Raw genomic sequence first — 19,262 nt, 5'->3', positions numbered from 1 at the left:
AGTGGTGTCTTTATGGGGTTTGGCCCTTCACAACACCTTCTCAATAATAAACCGGAAATGTCAATGAAAACATAACACAAAAATATCTATTCTGAGCATCCTGAGACGTCATAATTTTACGCAATTCCATTATAGAATTGAATGAGAATTAAATTAATGAGAATAGAATTCAATACTTTATTGAAGGATGAGAGGTGATCTTATTGAAAGATATGGGACTGGATTCTCCATTTGGGAAACTACGAGCGGGACTCTCCATTGCCGGACGCTGATATCGTAATTGTCAATCGGGCGGAGAATCCCTACCAATGCCCAAATCGGGGGCGGTGCTGGTTTGATGCCGGTTTTCTCATCTCCGCCCCCTCCGAAATGGCATTATCGTGCCTCGCACCGCACGCTATTGGAACGCTCATCGTCGGAAGGCCCTACCCTGATGCCCGCTCCCGACGGCGCGCTTGGTGTGTCATCTGAGCGGTCGGGAACCCGGCGTGACGGCAGCGGACTATGTCCAGCGCCGCCACAGTTGGCTGGGAGCCATGCTGTTGGCCAAGGGGGCTTCCGCAAGGGCTGGGGAGAATGGTGGGGAGTGGCCGGGGTGACTTGGGATTGTCCCGTGGGGCAATATTTGGCAGGTCGGGTCCGCGTACGGCAGATGCCATGTTTTACGGCGCAACCGCTGCAGGTCGTTGGCATGCGCATGTGCGGTCACGATCCTGGCCATTCTCCAGCCGTTTTTGCCGCGGGAGCCGTGAGTTTTACCTGGCGCCGCTGCTGGCCCCTTACCGGTCCCAGAATCGGTGAGGGTTCAGTGCCGAATTTGGCCTCATAAAATGCCACAGTTCCCACTCCGGCATCGTCATTTACCACAGAATCAGAGAATCCAGCCCATTGTTCTCCCGCTGGAACTGAATTGCAATCAGTTTACCATCCCCCTGGGTCCCTGTGGGGTGCCTCTCTATTACAGGGGTTCCTGTGGGGGGTGGGGGGGGGTGGTCGCCCTTTTACAGGAGTCCCTATTCCCAGGGTCCCAGGGGAGCTGCATGGGAGGGGGATCTGGTAGAGGAGGAGTGGGCAGGCAGTGCAGTGTCGGGGTGGACCCACGGATGAGCTTGGATGGTCTCTACCAGTGTTGCCGTGGCATAGTGGACTTCACGGTGGGCCAGGTTGGCATCGGTTGCCCCCTTGGCCCAATGCAAGGTGCACCATGTCAGGGTCATTTTGGTAGAGACCACAAGAAATCCAAGCCCACGCGATTTCCGGCCGAGGTAACCGGAAAATCACGGGAGGCCAGAGCACTGGGAAGCCGGGCCAGCAAAACAGATGCAAATTGGTCATTAAGATCTATTTGCATTTATTTACATTCTCACATTGGCGTGTGGCATGGACCTCGTTGTGCATAAAATACAGCTCTTATACAGCTGGAACTTTTATATAAAGGTACCCAATTTGCTGAGGCAATCCCAGGAAGTGGCAGTGAAAAGTGTGCTCCGAGACATCGAGTTCCCTGAATCCATCAGTATTATACCAAGGCTGCTATTGGTCCATAGCCTCTGAATTGAACACCTCAAAACATCCCACTGATGGAGTATCAGACAGCTGGTCCCTTGCTTTTCCTGTTTCTCCGACCTTGCTTTGAATGGCCACCTTCTTTGTCTCGTCTACATACAGGTAATGCCCTTTCCGTAAAGTAAAAATACTTGTGTTGCTGTTTGAGCACAGGCCTGTCGAATTGAGGCTGCAGCTCCATTTTGAGTTTCAGGTTTGAATCTCATTTCAATTCAATTTGCACACTCCCTAGCTTTATCAGTTCTCTTGGGACTGCTGTGACACTGTGTACTCTCTTCCTGGTGAGAGGGGAGGAGATAAATATTCGATGACAAAGCTGTGCTAATTGATGAAGTACACTTTCCATCAGATGATCAGGACTGACATTGACAGCAGCTAAAGGAGGAAAGCTTAGAGATACAAAAAACAGCAAAAATGGAAATGGGGTTGAATTATTCATTCCTTTCTTTTTACATGCAAACTGATTTCTGCATTATGCCTGTCCTTATGATTTATTTTTCTGTGTTACAAAAGAAACAATTTTGCGAGCATTCTTCACAGAAGGTCCTTTTGTCCCCCAATTAACTCCGCGTTAATTGGCCTTGTTTTCCGAAGGTTTGGAGAGACAGAGCTTTGAGGTGAATCTCCAACATGCAGGTTTTGTTTTGTCACAAAATTGCAACCATGCCCCCAAAGCAGTTAATTTGACTTGAGGGGCACCGAATGTCGGCTGAGTCCATTCTGACAGGAAGGAGGGGGATAGTAAATCAGAAGCAAACTCGCGATATCTTGCGATATCGAAGCAAAAACTGTCTGGTTCGAGGAGACCAAAAGAGGAAGGGAAGAAGGTAATAAGTAAATGGGTGAGAACATTCTGTTTGCAGACAGTAGAAATTATGACAAAATTTATGTCCATTTAAATGCGGTCGTATTCAATGGGGAAATGTACTCTAAAGGCAGAAGGTAGGTTTGACGAGATTCAAAGGGTCAGATTACAGCAGGACCACGATCCAGTTTTTGCTAAAAAGGTAGAATATGATTCAGACAGGAAGGAAACCTGAAATGGGCAGGGACATTTGCTGGGTTCAAACAGACCCCATTTTTGCTGTTCCAATGGTTTTAACTCACAGTGTGGGGGTCATAAATTGATGGAGTAGACATAAACGGGCAGGATTCTCTAACCCCGCGGCGGGTCGGAGAATTGCCGATCGCGCCGATATTTCCCGCGTCGCCGGTCCGCGCCGTCCCGCCATTCTCACACCCGGTGTGAATGGCCTCATCGTGAATGACGCCGCGCCACCCGGAGAATCGGCCGAGGGGGCAAGTCCCACAATTCTCCGGTGTCCCGTTGATTCTGTGGCCCAGGTCACGCCGGCGCCGTTCATATCGGCAAATAAAAGTCGTCAGCCAGTCTTCAGGGGGGAGGCGGGACTCTATGTTGGCGGGTGGGTATGTTGGTGGGGGGATGGGCCTCTATGTTGGCAGGGTGGGTCCTCCATGTTTGGGGGGCGCTCTATGTTGGTGGGGGTGTTTGAGGAGGAGGCTTCCATGTTCGGGGGGGGGGGGGCGTCGGGACGACATGCCAACTGCCATGTCAGTGCAGGGTGTTGCCAGACTCACTGCTGCCAGTATGGCGGCCAGGCTGATGGGCACCGGCCCCGGGCGCTATCTGCCCGCACGGCCCTGGGCCTTGCCCATGGGTGCGGCACCCCCCAGGGGCGGACCTCCCAGCAGCCGGCATCCATCAGCGGGAAGGGGTGGCTCCAGACTGATGGCAGCCCCCAGTGAGGGCAAAGCCATACAAAAATGGAGCTATCAGGAAGGGCGGGCGCTACTGGGCGGAGCACGGAGGGTGTGGGCAGGGGTCTGGGTGCATGCGTGGCTGTGGCGCAATCAGCAAACCAGGGCAGACATGTATCCCAGGGCACCTGGCTGTACAAGGGACCATGCACCATTGCTAAACATGTTGTATACCCCCCACCCCCTGCAGATCATAATGTTTGGGCACCAGCCAGCGATGCTGGCAGCGGGAGCCACTGCCTTTCATGTGGCCCTGTGGCAGTGTCGGCGCAGGCAGCTCAGAGCGGCTGCGGCAGCAGCAGCTGCAGCAGAGGGACGGGTTGCAGCAGAGGGAGGGGCTGCAGCAGAGGGACGGGCTGCAGCAGAGGGACGGGCTGCAGCAGAGGGACGGGCTGCAGCAGAGGGACGGGCTGCAGCAGAGGGACGGGCTGCAGTAGAGGGAGGGGCTGTAACAGAGGGATGGGCTTCTACAGAGGGACGGGCTGCAGCAGAGGGACGGGCTGCAGCAGAGGGAGGGGCTGCAGCAGAGGGATGGGCTGCAGCAGAGGGACGGGCTGCAGCAGAGGGACGGGCTGCAGCAGAGGGATGGGCTGCAGCAGAGGGACGGGCTGCAGCAGAGGGACGGGCCGCAGCAGAGGGACGGGCTGCAGCAGAGGGAGGGGCTGCAGCAGAGGGACGGGCTGCAGCAGAGGGACGGGCTGCAGCAGAGGGACAGGCTGCAGCAGAGGGACGGGCTGCAGCAGAGGGAGGGGCTGCAGCAGAGGGACGGGCTGCAGCAGAGGGAGGGGCTGCAGCAGAGGGACGGGCTGCAGCAGAGGGAGGGGCTGCAGCAGAGGGACGGGCTGCAGCAGAGGGAGGGGCTGCAGCAGAGGGACGGGCTGCAGCAGACGGATGGGCTGCAGCAGAGGGACGGGCTGCAGCAGAGGGACGGGCTGCAGCAGAGGGACGGGCTGCAGCAGAGGGACAGGTTGCAGCAGAGGGACAGGTTGCAACAGAGGAAGGGGCTGCAGCAGAGGGACGGGCTGCAGAGGGACAGGCTGCAGAGGGACGGGCTGCAGCAGAGTGACGGGCTGCAGAGGGACGGGCTGCGGCAGAGGGAGAGGCTGCAGCAGAAGGACAAGCTGCAGCGGGGGGGGGAGATGCTGCAGCAGAGGGACGGGCTGGAGAAGGACAGGCTGCAGCGGGACAGGCTGCAGCAGAGGGACGGGCTGCAGCAGAGGGACGGGCTGCAGCAGAGGGACGGGCTGCAGCAGAGGGACGGGCTGCAGCTGAGGGACGGGCTGCAGCAGAGGGACTGCTGCAACAGAGGGACAGGCTGCAGCAGAGGGACAGGCTGCAGCAGAGGGACGGGCTGGAGAAGGACAGGCTGCAGAGGGACAGGCTGCAGCAGAGGGACGGGCTGCAGCAGAGGGACAGGCTGGAGTGGGACAGGCTGCAGAGGGACAGGCTGCAGCAGCGAGACAGGCTGCAGCAGAGGGACGGGCTGGAGAGGGACAGGCTGCAGAGCGACAGGCTGCAGCAGCGGGACAGGCTGCAGCAGAGGGACGGGCTGGAGAGGGACAGGCTGCAGAGGGACAGGCTGCAGCACCGGGATGGGCTGCAGCAGAGGGACGGGCTGCAGCAGAGGGACGGGCTGCAGAGGGACAGGCTGCAGAGGGACAGGCTGCAGAGGGACGGGCTGCAGCAGAGGGACGGGCTGGTGAGGGACAGGCTGCAAAGGGACAGGCTGCAGAGGGACGGGTTGCAGCAGAGGGACGGGCTGGAGAGGGACAGGGTGCAGAGGGACGGGCTGCAGCAGAGGGACGGGCTGCAGCAGAGGGACGGGCTGCAGCAGAGGGACGGGCTGCAGCAGGGGGACAGGATGCAGCAGGGGGACGGGCTGAAGCAGAGGGACGGGCTGCAGCAGGGGGACAGGATGCAGCAGGCCAGGTAGAACCTGTGAGGCTGCAGGGCCGCTGCCCGACCGATGTAGGAGGAGGCCGAGGCAGACGACGAACAGAACAACGAGGGGAATGCACAGGATGACGATACTGATGTGGATGAGGAGCAGGGGAGCAGGTGGTGGTGGGGCCAAGGCGCCGGAGGAGTCCCATGAGGCCACGTGTCTACCTGCGCCGCATTTCCTTGGAGGACCTGCCGGACAGTGCAGGCAGGAGGAGACTCGGGACGAGACGGGAAACAGTCACACATATCTGCCGCCTTATGGCATACCTGGCACCACGTGGCACTGGGGGAGGACATGCTCTCCCGTTGGCCGTAAAGGTTACGGTGGCCCTGAACTTCTTTGTGACAGGGTCATCCCAGTCGCCGGCATCTCCCAGCCAACGGTGCACAGGTGCATCCGTGCAGTGACTGACGCCTTGTACAACATCACGGACCGCTACATACAATTCCTAGTGGATCTCGCCCACCAGAATGCCCAGGCAGCGGGATTCGCTGCCGCAGCCAGGATATCCAAGGTACAGGGGCTGATCGATGGGGTGCACGTTGCCATGCGGCCTCCTGTGCAGAATAGGGACATCTTCATGAAAACTGAAGGGGTCCTACTCCATGAACATTCAGATGGTCTCTGACCACCGCATGAAGATCATGCACGTCTGCGCACAGTGCCCGGGCAATGTACATGATGCGTTTATCATAGCCCAGTCGTTCATCTTCGCCATGTTCGAGGAATGCCCCCCCCGCCCTCCACCCCCCCGGCTTGCAGGGTTGGTTGCTGGGTGATAATGGTTACCCGTTGCAGTCATGGCTGATGACGCCTATACAAAGGCCACAGACAGATGCGGAGGAGACCTGATACAATGAGGCCCGTGCAGCAACCAGGGGTGTGATCGAGAGGTGCTTCGGCCTGCTGAAGATGCGCTTCAGGACTGCTCTGAAGGGGCCCTCCAGTGCCATTCGGATAGGTTCGGCCACATCGTTGTTGCCTGCTGCGTCCTCCACAATATTGCCCAGCAGAGGGGCGATGTGCTAGAGTAGGAGGAGGAGGATGCAGAGGGGGAGGCCGCGGGAGGGGGCGCCTTTCCAGATGAGGAGGATGGGGATGAGGGGGGGCAACAGACGCGACATGGGGCTGGATTATGGAATGGAGGCTGCACCACGTCACCGGCTTGGCCAGCGCGCACGCGAGGCGTTAATAGCCGCACGTTTCACCAACTAGGGGGGTGAGGACTCTCTGAGCAGGGGCACTGGCAGCACTATACCACCCCACCTCACCACCCAGTACCCTCACCTCCAACACCACCCGACTACCTTACCTGCCACATCACCACATGCACAGCACCCTCCAACTGCGGCACAATGGGCTGGTCTCTCACGATTGCTTGTGGAAGCGGGTGTGTTCAATGCCATGAAGAATGATGATAAGTCGCTCTGCGATGAGCTGTGAGCTCCAAATCATCAGCCAATGTCTAACTCATGGTCACAGCTACACCCTCCACACGTTACGGACACTCCCATGGACATGTTGGGGAGCTGGCGAGTACGACGGGGGGAATCTTTACACCCAACTGGGCTCACTTTTCCACCGACCTTCGAGCACAGTGCCAATCAGTGCCGTTCACAGTCCTGCAGCCACCCGACATAGGACAGAAGCATCTTGCATTGGTGTAACAGTGAGTTTAATAGTAAAGGTAACATACAAGTGACCTCACCCCTATAACTATACTGTGCCTTGCACCCGTGCCAACTTACCCGGTGTCTAACTTCTTGGCCTTACGGGCCCTACCACTACGTCTAGGTGTTTCCCCAGATGGTACAGCAGGAGTGGAAGCAGACTGCTGAGACTCCTGCCTTGCGACTTGGCTCCCCGTTGGCATGCGTTTCCTGGGGCTGTCCAGTTTGGATGGGCCAGGCTGCTCCGCGGGTGTGCTGGATGGCTTGGTGCCACCCTGTTCTGCCCATTGCCTACCAGATGCGCCAGGGATGGGACGGGAGGTGTCCGAGGATCCGCGGTGTTCCGGGACCTCCCTTGCAGGAGCCACCGGGGCGGGCCCCAGAATCAACTCCTCCCTCGGGGTGCCCGGTGGCCCCGGGGCCTCTTTATGGGATGGGGGTGTGAGCGGAGACAAGCCCTGATGCACCCTCGACACATTGCACTGCCAGTCCTGTAGGCCCGCTGTTATATCGACCAGGGTCTGAATGTTAGCAGCGATGGAGCTCAGCGAGTGGGCCATTCCTGCCTGGGACTGCGCCACCTCCCTCTGGGGTTTTGCAACGCCATCCATCATCTGGGTAATGCCGCCAATGCTCTCAGCGATGGCCTGCTGAAGCTGAGCCTTCGCCTGGGCAATGTCGCAATGCTCTCAGCGATGGCCTGCTGAGACTGAGCCATTGCCTGGGCAATGTCGCCAATGCTCTCAGCGATGGCCTGCTGAGACTGAGCCATCGCCTGGGTAATGCCGCCAATGCTCTCAGCGATGGCCTGCTGAGACTGAGCCATCGCCTGGGCAATGTCGCCAATGCTCTCAGCGATGGCCTGCTGAGACTGAGCCATCGCCTGGGTAATGTCGCCAATGCTCTCAGCGATGGCCTGCTGAGACTGAGCCATCACCTGGGGAATGTCGCCAATGCTCTCAGCGATGGCCTGCTGAGACTGAGCCATTGCCTGGGCAATGTCGCCAATGCTCTCAGCGATGGCCTGCTGAGACTGAGCCATCGCCTGGGCAATGTCGCCAATGCTCTCAGCGATGGCCTGCTGAGACTGAGCCATTGCCTGGGCAATGTCGCCAATGCTCTCAGCGATGGCCTGCTGAGACTGAGCCATTGCCTGGGCAATGTCGCCAATGCTCTCAGCGATGGCCTGCTGATACTCTGAGTCACCGCCTGGGCAATGTCGCCAATGCTCTCAGTGATGGCCTGCTGAGACTGAGCCATCGCCTGGGCAATGTCGCCAATGCTCTCAGCGATGGCCTGCTGAGACTGAGCCATCGCCTGGGCCGTGCCGCCAATGCTCTCAGCAATGGCCTGCTGAGACTCCGAGCCATCGCCTGGGCAATGTCGCCAATGCTCTCAGTGATGGCCTGCTGAGACTGAGCCATCGCCTGCGCATTGTCGCCAATGCTCTCAGCGTTGGCCTGCTGAGACTGAGCCATTGCCTGGGCAATGCCGCCAATAATCTCAGCGTTGGCCTGCTGAGACTGAGCCATTGCCTGGGCAATGTCGCCAATGCTCTCAGCGATGGCCTGCTGAGACAGCCATCGCCTGGGCAATGTCGCCAATAATCTCAGCGTTGGCCTGCTGAGACAGCCATTGCCTGGGCAATGTCGCCAATGCTCTCAGTGATGGCCTGCTGAGACTGAGCCATCGCCTGGGCAATGTCGCCAATTCTCTCAGCGATGGCCTGCTGATACTCTGAGTCACCGCCTGGGCAATGTCGCCAATGCTCTCAGTGATGGCCTGCTGAGACTGAGCCATCGCCTGGGCAATGTCACCAATGCTCTCAGCGATGGCCTGCTGATACTCTGAGCCATCGCCTGGGCAGTGTCGCCAATGCTCTCAGCAATGGCCTGCTGATACTCTGAGCCATCGCCTGGGCAATGTCGCCAATGCTGTCAGCGATGGTCTGCTGAGACTGAGCCATCGCCTGGGCAATGTCGCAAATGCTCTCAGCGATGGCCTGCTGAGACTGAGCCATCGGCTGGGCAATGTCTAAAATGCTCTCAGCGATGGCCTGCTGAGACTGAGCCATCGCCTGGGCAATGTCGCCAATGCTCTCAGTGATGGCCTGCTGAGACTGAGCCATCGCCTGGGCCGTGCCGCCAATGCTCTCAGCAATGGCCTGCTGAGACAGCCATTGCCTGGGCAATGTCGCCAATGCTCTCAGTGATGGCCTGCTGAGACAGCCATTGCCTGGGCAATGTCGCCAATGCTCTCAGTGATGGCCTGCTGATACTCTGAGTCACCGCCTGGGCAATGTCGCCAATGCTCTCAGTGATGGCCTGCTGAGCCTGAGCCATCGCCTGGGCCGTGCCGCCAATGCTCTCAGCAATGGCCTGCTGAGACTGAGCCATTGCCTGGGCAATGTCGCCAATGCTCTCAGCGATGGCCTGCTGAGCCTGAGCCATCGCCTGGGCAATGTCGCCAATGCTCTCAGCAATGGCCTGCTGAGACTGAGCCATCGCCTGGGCAATGTCGCCAATGCTCTCAGCGTTGGCCTGCTGAGACTGAGCCATCGCCTGGGCAATGTCGCCAATTCTCTCAGCGATGGCCTGCTGATACTCTGAGTCACCGCCTGGGCAATGTCGCCAATGCTCTCAGTGATGGCCTGCTGAGACTGAGCCATCGCCTGGGCAATGTCGCCAATGCTCTCAGCGATGGCCTGCTGAGACTGAGCCATCGCCTGGGCAATGTCGCCAATGCTCTCAGCGATGGCCTGCTGAGACTGAGACATCGCCTGGGCAATGTCGCCAATGCTCTCAGCGATGGCCTGCTGAGACTGAGCCATCGCCTGGGCAATGTCGCAAATGCTCTCAGCGATGGCCTGCTGAGACTGAGCCTTCGCCTGGGCAATGCCGCCAATGCTCTCAGCGATGGCCTGCTGAGACTGATCCTTCGCCTGGGCAATGTCGCCAATTCTCTCAGCGATGGCCTGCTGATACTCTGAGCCATCGCCTGGGCAATGTCGCCAATGCTCTCAGCAATGGCCTGCTGAGACTGAGCCATCGCCTGGGCAATGTCGCCAATGCTCTCAGCGATGGCCTGCTGAGACTGAGCCATCGGCTGGGCAATGTCTAAAATGCTCTCAGCGATGGCCTGCTGAGACTGAGACATCGCCAGGGCAATGTCGCCAATGCTCTCAGTGATGGCCTGCTGAGACAGCCATTGCCTGGGCAATGTCGCCAATGCTCTCAGTGATGGCCTGCTGAGACTGAGCCATCGCCTGGGCAATGTCGCCAATTCTCTCAGCGATGGCCTGCTGATACTCTGAGTCACCGCCTGGGCAATGTCGCCAATGCTCTCAGTGATGGCCTGCTGAGACTGAGCCATCGCCTGGGCAATGTCACCAATTCTCTCAGCGATGGCCTGCTGAGACTGAGCCATCGCCTGGGCAATGTCGCAAATGCTCTCAGCGATGGCCTGCTGAGACTGAGCCATCGCCTGGGCAATGTCACCAATTCTCTCAGCGATGGCCTGCTGAGACTGAGCCATCGCCTGGGCAATGTCGCCAATGCTCTCAGCGATGGCCTGCTGAGACTGAGCCATCGCCTGGGCAATGTCGCAAATGCTCTCAGCGATGGCCTGCTGAGACTGAGCCATCGCCTGGGCAATGTCTAAAATGCTCTCAGCGATGGCCTGCTGAGACTGAGCCATCGCCTGGGCAATGTCGCCAATGCTCTCAGCGATGGCCTGCTGAGACTGAGCCATCGCCTGGGCAATGTCGCCAATGCTCTCAGTGATGGCCTGCTGAGACTGAGCCATCGCCTGGGCCGTGCCGCCAATGCTCTCAGCAATGGCCTGCTGAGACTGAGCCATTGCCTGGGCAATGTCGCCAATGCTCTCAGCAATGGCCTGCTGTGACTGAGCCATCGCCTGGGCAATGTCGCCAATGCTCTCAGCGATGGCCTACTGTGACTGAGCCATCGCCTGGACAATGTCGCCAATGCTCTCAGCGATGGCCTGCTGAGGCTGAGCCATCGCCTGGGCAATGTCGCCAATGCTCTCAGCGATGACCTGCTGAGACTGAGCCATCGCCATGGCAATGTCACCAATGCTCTCAGCGATGGCCTGCTGAGACTGAGCCATCGCCTGGGCAATGTCGGCAATGCTCTCAGCGATGGCCTGCTGAGACTGAGCCATCGCCTGGGCAATGTCGCCAATGCTCTCAGTGATGGCCTGCTGAGGCTGAGCCATCGCCAGGGCAGTGTCGCCAATGCTCTCAGCGATGGCCTGCTGAGACTGAGCCATCGCCTGGGCAATGTCGCCAATGCTCTCAGCGATGGCCTGCTGAGACTGAGCCATCGCCTGGGCCGTGTCGCCAAAGCTCTCAGCGATGGTGTGCTGAGACTGAGCCATCACCTGGGCCTTGTCGCTAATGCTCTCAGTGATGGTCTGCTGAGACTGAGCCATCGCCTGCGCAATGTCGCCAATGCTCTCAGCGATGGCCCGCTGAGACTGAGCCATCGCCTGGGCAATGTCGCCAATGCTCTCAGTGATGGCCTGCTGAGACTGAGCCATCACCTGGGCCTTGTCGCTAATGCTCTCAGCGATGGCCTGCTGAGACTGAGCCATCGCCTGGGCCGTGCCGCCAATGCTCTCAGCGACGGCCTGCTGAGACAGAGGCCATCAGTCTCTGAGCCATCGCCTGCACAATGTCGCCAATGCTCTCAGCGATGGCCTGCTGAGACTCTGAGCCATCGCCTGGGCAATGTCGCCGATGCTCTCAGCGATGGCCTGCTGAGACTGAGCCATCGCCTGGGCAATGTCGCCAATGCTCTCAGCGATGGCCTGCTGAGACTGAGACATCGCCAGGGCAATGTCGCCAATGCTCTCAGCGATGGCCTGCTGAGACTGAGCCATCGCCTGGGCAATGTCGCCAATGCTCTCAGCGATGGCCTGCTGAGACTGAGCCATCACCTGGGCCGTGCCGCCAATGCTCTCAGCGATGGCCTGCTGAGACTGAGCCATCGGCTGGGCAATGTCGCCAATGCTCTCAGCGATGGCCCAGCTGAGACTGAGCCATCGCCTGGGCAATGTCGCCAATGCTCTCAGCGATGGCCTGCTGAGACTGAGCCATCACCTGGGCAATGTCGCCAATGCTCTCAGCGATGGCCTGCTGAGACTGAGCCATCGCCAGGGCAATGTCGCCAATGCTCTCAGCGATGGCCTGCTGAGACTGAGCCATCGGCTGGGCAATGTCGCCAATGCTCTCAGCGATGGCCTGCTGAGACTCTGAGCCATCGCCTGGGTAATGTCGCCAATGCTCTCAGCGATGGCCTGCTGAGCCGGAGCCATCGCCTGGGCAATGTCGCCAATGCTCTCAGCGATGGCCTACTGAGACTGAGCCATCGCCTGGACAATGTCGCCAATGCTCTCAGCGATGGCCTGCTGAGGCTGAGCCATCGCCTGGGCAATGTCGCCAATGCTCTCAGCGATGACCTGCTGAGACTGAGCCATCGCCATGGCAATGTCGCCAATGCTCTCAGTGATGGCCTGCTGAGACTGAGCCATCGCCTGGGCAATGTCGGCAATGCTCTCAGCGATGGCCTGCTGAGACTGAGCCATCGCCTGGACAATGTCGCCAATGCTCTCAGTGATGGCCTGCTGAGACTGAGCCATCGCCTGGACAATGTCGCCAATGCTCTCAGCGATGGCCTACTGAGACTGAGCCATCGCCTGGACAATGTCGCCAATGCTCTCAGCGATGGCCTGCTGATACTGAGCCATCGCCTGGGCAATGTCGCCAATGGTCTCAGCGATGGCCTACTGAGACTGATCCTTCGCCTGGGCAATGTCGCCAATGCTCCCAGCGATGGCCTGCTGAGATTCTGAGCCATCGCCTGCACAATGTCGCCAATGCTCTCAGCGATGGCCTGCTGAGACTGTGCCATCGCCTAGGCAATGTCGCCAATGCTCTCAGCAATGGCCTGCTGAGACTGAGCCATCGCCTGGGCAATGTCGCCAATGCTCTCAGCAATGGCCTACTGAGACTGAGCCATCGCCTGGGCAATGTCGCCAATGCTCTCAGCGATGGCCTGCTGTGACTCAGCCATCGCCTGGGCAATGTCGCCAATGCTCTCAGCGATGGCCTGCTGAGACTGAGCCATCGCCTGGGCAATGTCGCTAATGCTCTTAGCGATGGCCTGTTGAGACTGAGCCATCATCTTTGCAATGTCGCCAATGCTCTCAGCAATGGCCTGCTGAGACTGAGCCATCGCCTGGGCAATGTCGGCAATGCTCTCAGTGATGGCCTGCTGAGACTCTGAACCATCGCCTGGGCAATGTCGCCAATGCTCTCAGTGATGGCCTGCTGAGACTCTGAACCATCGCCTGGGCAATGTCGCCAATGCTCTCAGCGATGGCCTGCTGAGACTGAGCCATCGCCTGGGCAATGTCGCCAATGCTCTCAGCAATGGCCTGCTGAGACTGAGCCATCGCCTGGGCAATGTCGCCAATTCTCTCAGCGATGGTCTGTTGAGACTCGACTAGACAGCAGAGTGCGGCTGAGATGTCCAGTTGGCTCTGGCACATGGCTGCCCGGGAGAGGGCAGCCCTATCCTGGGCCATGGATGACCCATGCATATGAAGCCCCATGCCTTGCATAACCTGACCCTTGGTCGCACTCATTGCCTCCACCACGGATGCCACCCATGTGGTGTCGGCCTGGGTGGCAGCCATGACCAGTATCACATCCTGCTCCTGGACATGGATGGACTCCTCCACCTGCGCCTGCAGTTGCTGGAGGCTGGCCGTCATCCCGTCGTCTCAACCCTGGGATTCTTACTGCATCGGGTCTATGGGTGGGACTGGAAAGTCTAGGAACCCGGGAACCGTCTGGGTGGAAGCTGGTTGCTGGGGCTGGGCTGCCCTCTGGCCGTCCGGCCCCTCGGCTGCTCCTACCTCCACCTGCTGCACCGGTTCGGCTGTGTGGTGCGCACCAGTTTGTATCCCAGATGCCTCATCATTAAAGTGCCCAACCGAGGTGCGAGTCTCTGCAATGGTGGGGGTTGTGGATGAGTGCTGTGACGCTATCTCTGGGTCGTCATCAGTCCCAGAGTCTGGGGGCTCCTGCGTCGAGCCCTGGGCCGGTGTTCTTTCTGTCACCCCCATCTATGGGACACTGTCCGGTCTGTCCGTCATCTGTGTGACACTTGTGGCGTCCGAGCAGCGCCAGATGGTCTGGACGATCGGCGGCAGGTCCTGTAACACACAATGCAGCATGTATCGTTACACACGCGGACTGGGGTGAGGGTATGTACTGGGGGGGGGGGGGGGGGGCAGGATGGGGTGAGGGTGTATGCTGGGGTGGGGGGATGGGGCGACGATGTATGCTGGGGGGAGGAATGGGGTGAGGGTATGTACTGGGTGGGGCAGGATGGGGTGAGGGTGTGTGTTGGGGGGATGGGGTGAGGGTGTATGCTGGGGGGAGGAATGGGGTGAGGGTGTGTGCTGGGGGCAGTCTGGGGTGAGGGTGTGTGCTGAGAGGGGGCAGGATGGGGTGAGGGTGTGTGCTGGGGGGATGGGGTGAGTGTGTGTGCTGTGGGGATGGGGTGAGGGTGTGTGCTGGGGGGATTGGGTGAGGGTGTGTGCTGGGGGGCATGGAGAGGGGGGTGTAGGCAGGCAGGGGACTCTCACTTCCTGGTGCGCCACCGATCTGGCAAGGGGCAACCTTCCGATCCCCGCCTCCGCCAACGAGGTCCAGTGACCTCTGCTCGTGTGCTGTGAGGGGGTGCAGTGCAGGTGAACCCCCTCCAGTTCTCGCACACTCCCTGTGGTTGTGGCTGTCTTTGCCTGGGGGGGTGGCAGCAAAGCATCAGAGTTAGTCGGTACACAGCATCTCGCGCAGGTCTCACCTATATGATGACATGGGAGCACTGGGAACCCGGCCACGGCGGCACTAAGGGATGTGCTGCCCATGAAGGTCAAGTGGGGGGTTTGGCAACCCTCCTGGGGCGTGGGGGGGTTACTGTCTCATGTGTGGCTGGTAGGCGTTGGGTGGTGCCAGGGGCACGTCTCAGTGTACTCACCCTGGCTGCCCTCGTCAGCTTGTGCACCTTCTTGCGGCATCGCTCGGCCGTCCGTGGGGTTCGCCCCACTGCGTTTACCGCAACGCCCACCTCATGCCAATTCCTCCGCAGTGTGCTTGCAGGGTGCCGGTGGCCACTTCTACGGCACAGGATCGCCCTCCAATCTTCGAGCTCGTCCAGCAGTGTCTCTAGGTCATGGTCACGGAACCTCGGGGCGGCACGGCAGGGAGCGTCTATCTAGCCGGTCTTGGGACTTTGCGACGCGACGATGCGTCATCGGGGTGTCGCGCGAATGAGGGCAGTATGGCGCCATGCTCCCCCACACGTCTCGCCGCACCCATGCTGGCCCCTTTTGTGGGCCAGAATAAGTCGGGTGGAGCAACTGACGCCATCGTAAAACGCCTTGAAACCAGACTGCCACAGTACTGGCCTCCCTCTGTCTCTGGGCTTGGTTCTGCCTCCTTCCTGCCTCTGGTGATAGTCGGCATGTCTCCATCCCATGTCCACTGTTCTGACACGATAATAGAGCCTGCTCATCTAGGACAGATAGAATCATTGGATTCGGAAAATTCCCAACTCCCAATATCTTTCTTAACCACGGAAATCCAGGCCTGACAGTCTGTCTTCTGTCAGCATATCTACTCGGGTCATTGTTTACAGGTGTAAATATTTTACATCTTCTGCCTATTATGGCAACCTGCCCCCCACCACCCCTTTAACAACCTAGCAACCCCCTCTTTTACCATTTAACAACCCAGCAACCAGGCTGTTTGCTGGACAGAATTCAGAATAGATGCCATGACACCCTACATTCCTCCATTTTATCCAAAATTAAGGAAAGCTTTATCACGGCAAATTTATTGCATTACCTTCCCACTGGCCCCATTTTATTTTTGTAGGAATTAATAGAAATCCCTGATGACAATACACCTTTAGGCTATATTATCACATCTGTTACTGTACATGGCAAATAATCCACTCCCATCACCAACTTCCCTTGGGGTGTCAGCTTTAGTCTCAGCCCTGTGTCAATTCAGTTTCCTCACACTGCTAGCTATGTAATTCCTCAAGCTATTGCTCGCTATTTAAAAAAAAGGAAGAGGAAAAAGAAATGGCAGCAACTCAAACTCTTGCGAATTCTACATAAATAATTGATTTTTAAAAAATGGCCCCATTTTCTTTCGTAAAAGGAATGTAAATTGTGAAAAAAAAGACACTGATGTCATTTTTTCAGTACTGACATATCGGGTGCAATTCTCCGTTTGGGAGACTTTGGACAGTGACCCGGGGCCGAATTGAAGACGGGCTCCTCAGCGACGGGAGGCAGCAGTGCTTCCATTGTGTATCTTCTCTGTCAGCTTTCTGGGCAGCAGTTTTTAACTTAAACAATAAAAATTGTTTTATTGTGATGAATAGTTACTGTTCCCTGAACACCATGTAGGTGATGCCCCTTTAAGACCGGGTTTGGAACCCTGGGGGACTCCGCCTCCGCCCACCAGGGAGCCGTATATAAGGTGACGCACTGTAGGTGGCACTCAGTAAGCACACGTCTTGGTAACTGTTTAGTTCTCTGCTTATTAAAGCCTTCATTTACCACTCCACACTCTCGTGTCATTATTGAGGGCACTACAATTTAATAAGCAGATTATGTTAGGATGGATGCTGGTCTCAAGCCAGAAAAGCTCAACCTGGAAGCACAGACATCAGAGGCTTAAGGAATATTTAAGTACTGGCTCCGCTGCTTCGAGGTCTACCTGGAATCTTCGGAGACTCCCGTCCTCGGACCTCGCAAGCTGCGCCTACTCCACGCCCAGGTGAGCCATAGAATCTACGCCATGATCGAGAAAGCGACCACTTGTGACGAGGCGATTGAGATCTTGCGAAAGCCTTTCGTCCAACCCATAAATGAGGTACATGCACGGCACCTGCTCTCGACCTGCCGGCAGCGCACAGGGGAAACGCTAGATGAGTACGTGGAAAAGCTCACCGTGCTCGCCAGGAACTGCAACCATCAGGATGTGGCGGCGGAAGTCCACATGAACCTATACATCCGAGACGTATTCATGTCCGGCATCCGTTCCACCTATGTCAGGCAGCGACTCCTCGAAAATAGAGCGAAAGACCTTCAGGACTCGGTAACGCTCGCCACCTCACTGGAAGTGGCCCGCCACAACCTAGGCACGTACCCCGCAGACCCTGCGAGCCCCCCTCGGCCTTCCCCAGACTCGGCCACGCTACGGGCCTGCGCCGCGTGGCGACTCGCCGAGAGCGGGGGCACACCATGCTATTTCTGTGGGCAGGACCAGCACCCACGTCCACGCTGCCCAGCCCGCTCCGCATCTGCAGCGACTGCAGGAAGAAGGGGCATCTCACGAGGGTCTGCCTGGCCAGGCCCAAGGCCCAGAAACAAAAAGATCACCAGGCCTGAAAATCAAGCTCACAGACCCGCAGGCCCCGCAATGTGGCTGCGCATGGCCAGACACGCCCCTTTCTGAGACGTCATCGGCCTCATGCGAGTCATAGAGGCAGCCATCTTGGCAGCGGCCATCTTCCAGACCCGACACGTGATACCGACGGCGGTGGCCACTTTGTGAACCTGACTCGGCTGAGGATTCAGACTACCCACAACTGGAAGAGATCACCCTCAACCAATTGCGGCAAAAGCGCTGCAGAATTCCTGATGCAGGTCCAGATCAACGGGCGCGACACCTCCTGCCTCTTCGACTCCGGGAGCACGGAGAGCTTTATCCACCCAGAAACGATAAAGCACTGCTACATATGCACCTATCCCGCCTCCCAAACCATAGCCCTCACGTCCGGGTCCTACTCGGTCCAAATCACGGGGTATTGTATTGCGGATCTCGCGCTCCAGGGCGCCGAATATGCCCGTTTCAAGCTCTATATCCTCCCTCACCTCTGCGCCCCCCTCCTGCTTGGTCTGGAATTCCAACGCAGCCACCGAAGCCTGACCCTGAAGTTTGGCGGATCCTTGCCCCCCCTCACGGTATTCAGCCTTGCAACACTGAAAGTTGCACCCCCCTCTCTATTTGCGAACCTCACCCCCTATTGTAAGCTTGTCACCACCAGGAGCCGGCAGTACAGTTCCCAAGATATGACTTTTATCAAGTCAGAGGTCCAACGTTTACTGGCACGGGGACATCGAGGCAAGCAACAGCCCCTGGAGAGCACAAATGGTGCTAGTATGGTCCGGGGAAAAGAAACGGATGGTTGTGGACTACAGCCAGACCATAAACCGCTTCACGCAGCTCGATGCATACCCCCTTCCCTGCATAGCAGAGATGGTTAATCAGATCTCTCAATATCGTGTATTCTCCACTGTCGACCTCAAATCCACCTACCACCAGCTCCCTATCCGACCGAAAGACCGCCCCTATCCTGCTTTCGAAGCAGCCGGCTGGCTCTTTCACTTCCTTAGGGTCCCCTTCGGCGTCACAAATGGGGTCTCCGTCTTCCAGAGGGCGATGGACCAAATGGTGAACCAGTACGGCCTGCGACGAAAGGGAAAATGCTGGAAAATCTCAGCAAGTCTGGCAGCATCTGTAGGGAGAGAAAAGAGCTAACGTTTCGAGTCCGATGACTCTGTCAAAGCTAACAGACAGAGAAAGTTGGAAATATTTATACTGTGGAGGAGGAATGAAAGATGAGTCATAGCCACAGAAACCGAGGGAAACTGGGTGCTAATGGCCACAGATATCAAGGAGAAAGAGTGTTAATGGCAGTCCCCAGAGAGGACAAAAGATGTGAAAGGTCAAACAGCCGGGAAACTAACATCAGAGGATAGACTGTAGGTGTGGGGGGAGGGGAAGGGGAAAGCAAAGAGGAAAAAGGTGCAGGAAAGGTGGATAAGATTGTGGGGGCGGGGGGGGGGGGGGGGGGGGTGGAATTGAATGTATATTAAGAAAGAAAGAAATGGTAAAAGACAGTTAAAATGAAATGAAAACAATTGGGTCGAGGTGGGGCTGATCATCTGAAGTTGTTGAATTCGATGTTGAGACCGGAAGGCTGTAGCGTGCCTAACCGAAAGATGAGATGTTGTTCCTCCAGTTGCGTTGCTTGGGTGTGACGAGGCTGCTGAATTTTGCCCATTACCTTTATCATGAATTTTTACTGACAGAGTACCCTTCGTCGTCCAGTACTTCCCTGGAGCGGAGAAACTGCAACATCTTCTTCACAGCCTTCAACACGTCATCAACGAAGACGAACATCTTGCCA

Source organism: Scyliorhinus canicula, chromosome 3 (assembly GCF_902713615.1).
Source record: "Scyliorhinus canicula chromosome 3, sScyCan1.1, whole genome shotgun sequence".
Lineage (NCBI taxonomy): Eukaryota > Metazoa > Chordata > Chondrichthyes > Carcharhiniformes > Scyliorhinidae > Scyliorhinus > Scyliorhinus canicula.
This window is presented reverse-complemented; position numbering follows the sequence as displayed.